This window comes from Manis pentadactyla, chromosome 10 (assembly GCF_030020395.1).
Source record: "Manis pentadactyla isolate mManPen7 chromosome 10, mManPen7.hap1, whole genome shotgun sequence".
Taxonomy (NCBI): Eukaryota; Metazoa; Chordata; class Mammalia; order Pholidota; family Manidae; genus Manis; species Manis pentadactyla.
In genome coordinates this window covers 60820104-60831717 of record NC_080028.1, presented here as the reverse complement: position 1 = coordinate 60831717, position 11614 = coordinate 60820104, and positions in this window count along the sequence as shown.

Genomic DNA, 11614 nt, shown 5'->3' with positions numbered 1-11614 from the left:
AAAAGACATATGCACCCCTATGTTTATCACAGCACTATTTACAATAGCCAAGAAATGGAAGCAACCTAAGTGTCCATCAGTAGATGAATGGATAAAGAAGAGGTGGTACATATACACAATGGAATATTATTCAGCCATAAGAAGAAAACAAATCCTACAATTCACAACAACATGGATGGAGCTAGAGGGTATTATGCTCAGTGAAAAAAGCCAGGCGGAGAAAGTCAAGTACCAAATGATTTCACTCATATGTGGAGTATAAGAACAAAGAAAAAACTGAAAGAACAAAACAGCAGCAGAATCACAGAACCCAAGAATGGACTAACAGTTCAAAGGGAAAGGGACTGGGGAGGATGGGTGGGAAGGGAGGGATAAGGGGATGGGGGAGGGGAAGAAAGAGGGCATTATGATTAGCATGTATAATGTGGGGGGGGACACAAGGAGTGCTGTGCAACACAGAGAAGACAAGTAGTGATTCTACAGCATCTTACTATGCTGATGGACAGTGACTGTAAAGGGGTTTGTGGGGGAGACTTGGTGATGGGGGGAGTCTAGTAAACATAATGTTCCTCATGTAATTGTAGATTAATGATACAAAAAATAAATAAATAAATAACAGTATAGGCTTGTACATGGTACAGATGTTCTAGGTGGAGGAATAAGAGAACTTAGGGTGGCTCTCATTGGGGGAGGAATAAGGAAGAGTGACTGCTTTTTAGTTTATGCTTTAGAATGTTTGGGTTTGTTTACATAATATATATATTTATATATTAGACTCTCAGTACTGAAAGACACACCTACTTTCCCTTTTGACATATAAGTGTGGCAATCTCAAAAATGAACAAGGACCTAAGAATTGAGTTAGCTCAGCCCAGATAGCACAGGCAAAGAACAGCTTCTTTGGCCAGGAAGCACTTAGTTTCTTCTGGACAAGAATCCTTTTTATAGTTGCACATTTCCCTTCTCCCACTCCCTAGCCTAGTGGAAAGGAATCTTAAACATAGTGGTTGCTCAGTTGATGTAGGATTTGGTTTGATTTATAAAAGAAAATCTCAAGAGATGGAGAAAATATAAGCATAAAAAGATAAGGCCAAATGAAGGAATAGGTATGTGCTATGAGTTCACAAAAACAGGATTTCTCTGTGAATACCTGGACAGTTCACAAAGGCCTCAGAGAGAATCAAACATATTTTGTGCCTTGGTAAGACTTAAATTAAAAGAGGAAAACATTCCAGGCACAAGAGAAATATTATTTTTTAAAGTACAGAAGTGAAAACATAAGGGCTGTTGGACATAACAAATAAATCAGTTTGTCTTGCATAAAAACCAAGGGGGAATAAAAAGTTTAAAAACTTGGAGGTTCCTAAAATGCCAAGCAAGGGAATTTGGCTTTGGATAGGGTAGGAAGTTAGATCAGAAGGATGTAAACAGATGAATTACTTCAAACTGTATTTTTTATAGCAACACCATAAGCAGATTCAAGCTCTGAATAGGCTGGTAAGCTCTGGACCAACGTTTCCCCTTCTTTTTTTAAAACATTCTCTTGGCAGAATTAGTAGAGCAGAAACAAGGACAGAACTAATAGAGTTAGTCCTTTTCTAATGCAACAGAAAAGAGGTGCAGAAATGAGGAAGAAGTGATAGGATTCATAGTACTGGGGAGACAGACGGATGAGGCAAGGATGTTATCTTTCAAAAAACTGGTATTGAAAACTTGCTGCATGGACCAAGTTCTACCCAAAGCCCCAGGTGGTGAATGAGATAGTCACACTTGCTGCTATCAGAGAATCTGGCAGCCTGACTCTGAATTTGTCCCAAAGAGAATGGTGACACTGCTGACAAAACATGAGGAAATGAAAGGTTGGGTAGATGTCGAGTTTGGATGATGTGTCACAGAACAGTTCAATGGCAGAAAATGTGGAGCTGAAGCTCAGGCTGGAGACAGAGCTTTTGAGGTGATAACTGGCTCAGCACTTACGAGCTGATGAGTTCCTAAAAGGAGAGCAGAGACTGGACTGGAATAAGGCAGCTGGGCTGTTAGCAACAGAGAGTGAGAGGAATCAGCAGAAGGCCAACCATCCCAGGGCTGTATAATGGTGCCTAAAAACCAGAGGAGTAAAATAATTGTACGAATACTGCAGGAGTCAAAGAAAATGAAGAATGAGAAAACACACTGGATCTGCTCACTTTAAAAACAGTTCCTGTTGTTTGTGACTTTACTATTATGAAAAAAAATGCAGACCAGCTGCTGTTGTTTCCCTGCCTTTCATAGTCATGCTGTATCACTCTGTCTTGTGTTTACTGGAGGCTTTTCTGGGGCAAACTTCTGCTTTAATTTTAGTATCATTGTCTTGACAACCTCCTTTATTCCAAGAGATGGAGATAGTTTGAACATCTGTATATTCTTGGGACCTAAACTCTGCAAACACATCCCCAATAGACTTTTATCCTGGTCCCAGGGCCACTTCATACTTGGGTTTATTAATGATAACTGACTAATCTTTAAAGAATAGTGAAAAATAAATAGTCAGAAACAGTGTTTAGAATGTAGAAAGTTTCACAATATTTATGAGCCTGTTTAGAATTACAGAAGTAGTTCAAATTCCATTTATCTTTTCAAACATCTGGAGATGGATAGTGTTATTTAAAAAGCAAAATCCCAGCAAATGGTGACTATAAATGCAGGCTTTTGTTTCTATTTTGAGAATTAATCAACTAATTCCTGGTTTATTTTGACAAGTTTAATATGCAGAAACATTCAGAGAACAATCAATATCCAATGTAGCCACTGCCTAGAATTTGAGGTTAGCATTTTATACATTAAATACAGTTTAAAAATGCAACATTAAAAAAAAATTGAAATCCCCCTATTCTCATTTTTAATTTCATTCTCCTCCCTCTCTTAAGGCTATCATAATTATCAATTTGATGTATGTTCATTGAGTCCATATTTTTATTCATTGACTATAAATTTATGAGTCCATAAACAGTACAATAAGCTACATACATACAAGAGGAATTGCTGGGTCACAGGGTATTCAGCTTTGTGATAAGCTGCAATATCTAACAGGGAAAGCTGTCCTAATCTTTTTCAGTATTGCTTTGGTTCTTCTTGGATGTCACTTTTAAAATCAGTTCGTTTAATTCATTTTAAAAAAATTGGGATTTGATTCAAATTGCATTGGATTAACAGATTAATTTGACATCTTTTCAGTCTGGATTCTTCCCAGACAAGAACATGACATACTGTCCCATTACTTTGAGGTCTGCCTTTACATCCTTAATGATGTTTTCCCCTTTCCTCCTTAGGGCTTTTGTATCTTCAGCTAGTTTTTTCTTTAGTAATATATAATTTTTGTTGCTATTGTAAATTATATCTTTTTCTATTTATTTCTGACCAATGGGATAATTATTGGTCTTTGTATTTTGATCTTAGAGCCAGCAACACTACTGCATTTTGTTTTATAAATACTACTAGTTTTTCAGCACACGCCCTTGAGTTTTCTAAGCAAATAATATCTGTAAAAATCATCAATTTGTCTTTTCTCAGCTTATATCTTATTTTCTTGTTTTATCACCATTAGAACTATTACTTTATGGAATAGTGACAATGATAGCAGGCATCCTTGTCTTATTCCTGATTTTAACAATTCCTTTTAAGTTTTCATGTTTGCTATAAATTTTAGGCAGATGTCCATGTTACAGTATAAAAGTTTCCTTCTATTCATGGTCTTTGGAATTTTAAAAATATAAATGAATATACAATTTTATCTAATACTTCTTTATGCATCTGGAGATAAACATGAGATTTTCTCCTTAATCTATTAATATGGCAAGATTATAGTGATGGACTTTCTAATATTAAACCATCCTTGTATTTACTTGGATAAACTTTAGTTATAATTGTTCTTTTTTCTCTTAGACACTGATGAATTGAGTTTGTAACAGGCATTGTGTAACAGGAGGATAAGGAGCATTAATGATATCTTATCCTGTCCTTTCCAAATACTTAAGGGATTTCAGTGAGGATATTGTCTTGTTAAGAACAGTGACTCAGTTTTCCAAGGCTAAGTTCACATAAAGCCAGTTCTTGAGCTGAGACTCTCATTTCCACAGGGGCAATACAGGTTCAACCAGTTTGATGACTTTTACCATTGAGAGTTTTAACGGAGGGCCAGGAGCAAAATAGGTCACCTTTTGGAGGAATAGAGAGTTTATAACCTCCCATATGCTCCAACTAAATCTGAGACTTGTGATCATATCTTGTCTGAAAGTTACTGAGCCACTCAACTGGCAGAGGAGATGCAGTGAGTTGGAGCAGCATCTCCTGCTTTGGTGTGAAAGGGTTGCTAGGTTTCTCATAGGTCAGGTCCCTGAAGATGGCAGGAATGTTAAGGAGTTTTGCTGGTAGCCCCTAGATGGCCACTGGCAGCAAGAGACTATAGGATGTCTACTGGTGGTATGTGCTAAGTAGGCACTCAAAACAGTTGAGCTTCATTCAGATCCCTTCTTTCCAACTTCTTGCCAGGCCATGCCATAGGACCTTTGGAGACACCTGCCCCCTGCCACATGGAGGGACCCGGTGTCCAAATGGTATTAAACAAAGAAGCCAAGACAATCAATGGAAAAGGGACTGAACTGCCTCTATCACCTTACTGGGGTTGCTCATATAAAAGAACCATGATTATGTCCAACTAATAAAAGGGCAACAAACTTTGAAGAGCAATCATGTAAGGAAAGGTCATTTCCCTCTCCCTCCTCCTTCCCACCCCAATGCTAATGGAATGATGTGGTAGTTTTCTATCGCTGTGTAACAGCAACATGTAGTGGCTTAAAACAACATAAATGTGCAGCTCACAGTTCTGTGTGTCAAAGTCCACATAAACGCAACTGGGTTTCTCTGATGTAGGTTTCACAAAGCCAAACTCAAGATTGGCCAGCTTCGGCTCTTATCTGGAGGGTCTATAGCTCATTCAGATTGTTGGCCAAATTCAGCTTCTGGTGATTGTGGAGCTGTGGCCCCGTTTTCCTTGCTGACTGTCAGTAGAGGCCACTCTCAGCTCCTAAAGGCTGCCTGCATTCCTTGGCACATGGCCCCCTTCATCTTCAGGCCAGTAACAGTGTGTCAAGTCCCCCTTACACTTGAATTTCTGACTTACTCCTCTACCACCCTCCAGAGAAAACTGAGCTTAAAAGCTCCTGTGATTGGAACTGGCCAACCAGACAATCTCCCTTTTGCCATGTAATGTAACATGATCATGGATGTAATATTTCATCATATTCACAGGTTCTACATACACTCAAAGGGCAGGGGATTATACAAGGACAAGGGTCATTGAGGGCCATTGTTGGCATTCTGCACACCACAGGTAAGAACAGGAGAGGGTGTGAGATGTGACAAGCAGATTCCTGCCCAGAGCCCACCCCTAATTCCAGGTCACCATTGCTGCAAGTTCAACCTGTTCTGGAAAACGGGGGAAAGCTTTGAATCAAATATGAATTAAAGTTTCAGAATGAAGGAATCAGTCTTAATAACTGAAAATGAGACTGTTTTAATAACTAAAAGAACTGAAAAATGATGGATTTGGATTGAGGTGTCTTTGAAGGAGACTGCTTCCCAGCGGAAAAAGGATTATCTGTTACATTCAACAAAACATTTGACTGCAGTGAAAGCACAATAAGAAATTTTTTTGTCTAGGTTTTCAAGATTGGTCTATATTGTTACCCTCTTAACCTCCTTCCTGTTTGAGGATGTCTCCACCTTAGGAGTGTTACTGAGAAGTTCCCTCCTCCACCCACCACAAAAGCAAAACTGCAGATACCTGCTTTCCCAGCCTCCCTTGCCGCTAGGACGTGGGCTTGTGACCTAGACCTAGAATTTCTGACTAGGAACACAAAAGCCAAGATCTTGGGACACTGGATGGCTGAAGGCACTTGGAAGTTTCAGCATAGCAACTCTGAGATCTGGAGGCAGTGGAGGCTCTGGTGCCCAGTAGCCTGCAGAGACAAGGGATCACTGGGCTGGTTTGGGGCATGAATTTGGCTGCTGCCCAGCCTCCTATGTACATGCCTACTTCCCCAGCTGGTTCTTCATCCCTTCCAGCTTCTGTGAGCCAATATCCTTTTAATAGCTTTTTTTTCTGCCTAAATCACACCAGGTTGGTATTATGGGTTGAACTGTGTCCCCTAAAAATCTGTATGTTGAAGTCCTAGCCCCCATTATCTCAGAATGTCACTTTATTTGGGTTGCTGCAGATGTAATTAGTTAAGATGAAGTCACACCAGAGTAGGGTGAGCCTCTAATCCAATATGACTGGTGCCCAAATAAAAAGGGGAAATTTGGACACAGACAGACAGGGACACCACCATGTGAAGATAGGAGTTGGCTGCCACAAACAGAGACACCTGGAACAGATTCTTCCTTAGCACCTTTAGAGGGAGCAAGGCCCTCCTAACACCTTGATTTCAGACTTCTGGCCTCCCAAATTGTGAGTCAGTATCTGTTCTTCTGAGCCACCTACTTTGTGGCACTTTTTAAAGGCAGCCCTAGTGAACTAATAGTTCTCCTTACCTTCAAGAATTATGGCTAATCTAATTATATATTGTGTGAGTAATTATGGTACAACACAAGGCTGTCAAATTGATAGCACAGGCAGAGATGGGTGTCTCTGAATGCAGATCGGCATGGGCTTCAAACTTAAAATCTCCTAGAAGTAGTAATGCCTTGCAGGACTGTAGAGCAGTCTTTGGTGGCATTAAAGTCTTCCTCCCCAGGCAAGGTGGGGTGGACATTGCCATGCTCAGTGGATGCATTGATTGGGTCATAAAATTCCTGCCCTGGAGGTCAGCAGTCTGCCTGACTACTCAATTTTACACTGTTGCCAGTTGCCAGGGCATCTGGAACTGTCTATAGCTGCTGCACCTGGCTCCAGATATTTCTGCTGTTGATCTTCAAAGTAGTTAAAAAGATACTGTGCCTTCTTCATGATGAGGAGCTGTCTCATAAGCACATGGATTTCCGTTTTTTTTCTAATGTGGCTCAGTCCACAAGGGGACAGCCAACTTCTGTTTGTCAGTCCCCCAGTTGAAGTCTTTGTAACACTTGCTTTGTAAAAAATGCCAAGACTTTGTTTCTTACTGTGAACCAACACTATCACTTACATAGATTACATCATTTTGGGTCAGACTGTTCCCTAGAACTCAAAACAGAAAGCAGAAAGTTAAGCCACAGAAGCACAAATGAGGAAGCTTGTGGCAGGCGCTGAACAGAGGATAGCTCAGGATGCCCTCACTGACTGGGATTCTTGGCAGCAGAGTATACTTACTCTCTGTGGCTGGATCAAAGGGACAGCTGCCTTACCAGCTCTAACTGGCTGTGACTGTAGATGGCACTGAAAACATGGGGTGAATAGACCTATAAACAATATTGTAATAATTATATAAGTAGTGGGTTTGCATGTTGAACTCACTACAACTCAGATCAGCAAATACAAACCCTTCGATTTTGCCTACCATTTTTCCTGAGGCTGTACCTGAAGTTTAATAGAAAAACTCATTACATATCCAATACTATTTAAATCTGGTATAATCTGATTATTTAAACTGTCAGTTTAGACAGGATCCAGTCTCTCTTAAATAGAAATGGTCATAAGTGTTTATGGAATTTAACAGTTTATCTTAAGGATTTTAACAATTAGTCATGCAATAAATGTTCTGGTTTTAAAAAATAGATGGATGGATGGGTGGATGGATAGATAGGTAGATGATAGGAATGTTTAGTCTTTCTTTTAGATTTCCATCCCCCCTGCTTCTCTAAGTTGGTATTTTAGTATTTGGAGTGGGGGGGGGGGGTGCGCCACACCTCTACTCTGTCAAATCTGCTCCATCCACTGCTTTCCAGCCTGATCTGAAGTCCCTTGTCCACCTGGTTACTACATACTTGGTTAGCTTCCGACACTGCAGCCTAGAGGTTAAAGCCCAGTCCTGGTGAGAAAGTCTAGTCCCATTCCCTTGCTCTGTGAACCCCTTGGCTTTAACCCTTACTCACTGCTTAGATTTGGAGGCTGCCTTATTATTTCTAGGACATATCTTTTTCTTGATTCTGAGTTATGTTTTATATGCATATTTGTGTATATTTAAATTTAAATTTATATTTATAAATTTATATGTATTTAAGTATTTTTTGATATTATATGTAGCACTGCTATGTTTCAAGGGAGTAGCCATACTTCATCCACATCAGTTATTCACCAAAAAATGGACTTTATTCTTTAAAATAAAATGTAAATACATACACTATCTTTGTTTAAAAGGGAGTGAATGTCATAGATAAGGACAAATCCCCTTTGAGCCCTACCCATATCCATGTCCCTCATTATCCCAGAGGTGATCTGGGTTATCAATTAGGCTCACTTCCTCTCAGTTCTTCTTTCATACATTTATACACGTTTGCATGTGCCTTCAAAAACATGTAATCTCATTCTTTGACATTGTCTACTTTCTTTTTACACAAAAAGTTAACATAGTACCGTATCTGTAACTTGCTTTTTTACCCAATTGGATGCTGTAGGGAGCTATCCAGGTTGGCACAGACCTACCTTTGTTCTTTAAACTGCTTAACACCACTGCATACATAGTTTGAGTGTGCACTTTATTAGCCCTTCTTCTAGTCATGGTTCAGTATTTCCAGTTTTTCCCTATGAGGAACTTAGCAATGGACATGTTTGTACATGTTTTCTTGTGCACAAGTGTTTCTTGAAGTAGAAGTGTCTATCTACTGTGTGTATATCTGCTGTGAATTACTAATTCATAGCATATGTGTATTTTTATTTTACACAGTATTGCCAAATTTCTCTTCAGTGTGGCTGTATCAGTTTTATACTACCATTAGGAGTGTGTGTGTGTTCCTACACCCACATCAATATATTTTATTAATGTATTTAATTTTTGCCAGTGTAACAGTTGAAAATTATCTGTGTTCTAAATATCATCAATTTTTATTGATAATTGCTGAGGTTCAGCTTCTATTCATATGTTCATTGGCTAATTGTATTTATTTTTCTATAAATAACTTATTCTATTATTTTTCTATGTTCCCATTGAGTTTTCCTTTTTGTAGGAGTGCTTAATAGATCTAAATGCCAATCCTTTCTGGGTTACACATATGGCAAATATTATATCCTAATCTGTCACCTGCCTTTGAACTTTGCTTAAACTTGTTATACATGTTACCCAAACTTATCAATGGTGTAACTTTGCTCATGATGCCTTTTGTAGTAGAGAACTTTTACATACTTTTCCAGTATGTCATCTTGATGGACTCAAGCTTATCAATCTGTTCCTTTACAGCTTTTTCGTTCAGGGTATGGTTTAGAATGACTTCTAGCTTCCCAAAGTCATAAACATAGTCTCCTATATTTTCTTCTGTTATAGTAAGGGTGTTTCCTTTTTTTAATGTTTGGGTCTCTAACCCCTCCAGAATTTATTTTCATGAAGGGTATTAGGTAGAGAATCGAACTGTATTTTTATCAAAGCAAATGATCAATTGTCCCAGTGCCATTTACTGAATTGGTAGTACTTCCCCCAATGAGAGGGAATCCCATCATTATTGTACATATCACCCTAAGTTGGGTGGACTAGCTAGCTGCAGGGATAACCTATGCTAAGAAAAAGCTGATACATAGGCTGCTGAAATTAGGCAGATACCCTAGACTTACCTAAGTGGGCAGGATGTGGCCTTAGAATGAAAATTGTAACTTAGTTATTTTATAGCCTGTCTGGAATAATAGTAAAGGAGGGTTATGTTTACAAAGAGGAATTATATTAAAAAGAGAATTAGTAAGAATATGATTGTGATTGTCTAGGACAGGAAGAATTGAGTCACTCAAAAAATACCTAAAATTTCCAGGCTTTCCCATGGCTTGAAAGAAATAACTTTCTACATTTGTCTATTCCTTTACCTCTGATTTATGCCTGTTAAAAAACTTTCTGCTAGCCTATTCTGTTTCACAGGTACCTTGATACAAAAGGAGGAAATGCCCATAGGGAAGAAGTGAGTATCTCAGGTTTATCTACCTTTCTGAATTGAGAAATAGATATTCTAGTCAACAAATCAGTCCCTTAACTTTATATAAACAGCTCAAACCATACAGTTTTCTGAATTTCTGTGGTTTTATCTCCAGTGCTTGCAGTGCCCCATACACAGAAGGTACTCAGGACATTTGTTGAGTGCTCACTCCCATGGCCAAACCATCATCGTTGTTTTGTTAGGCCAGCATTTTAAAGGCTATGAATCAGAGCGACTTTCTCCCCATAGTATTACTGTGTAAATTTCTTTCTACAGAGAGATACAAGTCTATGGCTTCAAGTAGTTCATCACATTCACCCATTTCTCATTCATTATTCACTCATTCAATAAAAATTTTCTAAGAACCTGTTGACCATGATGCTAACCTCTGGGGAATATAACAATAATAACTTTTTTTTTCCTAAAGGCTACAATTCTTGTATTCAACTAGAGTGCAAGGTAGAGGGGGTTGCAATTACAAGGAGTTGGAAATTCTAAAGAGCAGGTTGAAAGCAGTGGGGGAAAGCAAGCTGTTGTGCTCAGAAAGAAGACTAGTAATCATTAACTGGGGAGGTACATGGACCTCCAAGGTCCTATCCAACCAACTGAGGTTCAGGTATCCAGTACAAAGTGAAAATCCCAAGCTTTTCCAGAAGACTGGGGAATCACACAGATTAGCTGATCAACAGTACAGATTGCTATTATCAACAGTACTGTGATAAATTTCCCTGCTCAAAAGCCCTGTGCACATCTTAACTGTGATCTTTAAGTGTTGATGCTAAGGATCAACTCCTGTAGGTGGATTCTCTGGGTCACAGAAATACTATGCCCATTTTGCAGTCCTATGATCTATATATGAGAGTACTTATTTTTCTATGCCCTTGGCTATACTGAATTTGGAAAGATGGATTTATAGGTCTCTATGAAAATTAAGACAAAATCTTTGCCAATTTTTTATGTTAAAATTGTCCATGTTACTTTCCATTTCAAAACTTTAATCAGTTAGAAAAACATGTATGCTACATTTATAGAAAAGGAATTCGCTTTACATTATATTGCAATGACCCCTGGGGTCTTGTTTGTTTGTATTAACATTCCTGAGTCCAAGTAGAAGGTGCTCTCCAATGCTTCACGGTAGGTTGAAGGTAGAGGTGTGATAGAAGGAAGAAAGGGTAGCGGAAAAGGTTAAGAACAAAAACAAATACATTAAGAAGTAAAGACAGAAAGCACAAGAGTGAGAAAGGGAAATGATGGAGGAGCAAGAAGGCCCAGACTCCTGCCACCACATGCCTTGCCCACACTTATCCATTTTCTTGTGTAGTCAGTTGCCCTGTCTCATGTTTCAGTTCCAACATTTAGCAATGGCAGCTGCCTGTATCATTAGAGGAAATGAAAGAGCATGCACAATTACAAGCTGAGAAGTAATTACTGGGGCCCAAATGGGAAATTAACACAGAAAGTTTTTTTTAAGGGAAAAATCCATGTGTTGCAACTTGCTAAGCCAACAGGACTTTAGGGCTCTGCACCACAGATGTTAGTCATCTCTTCC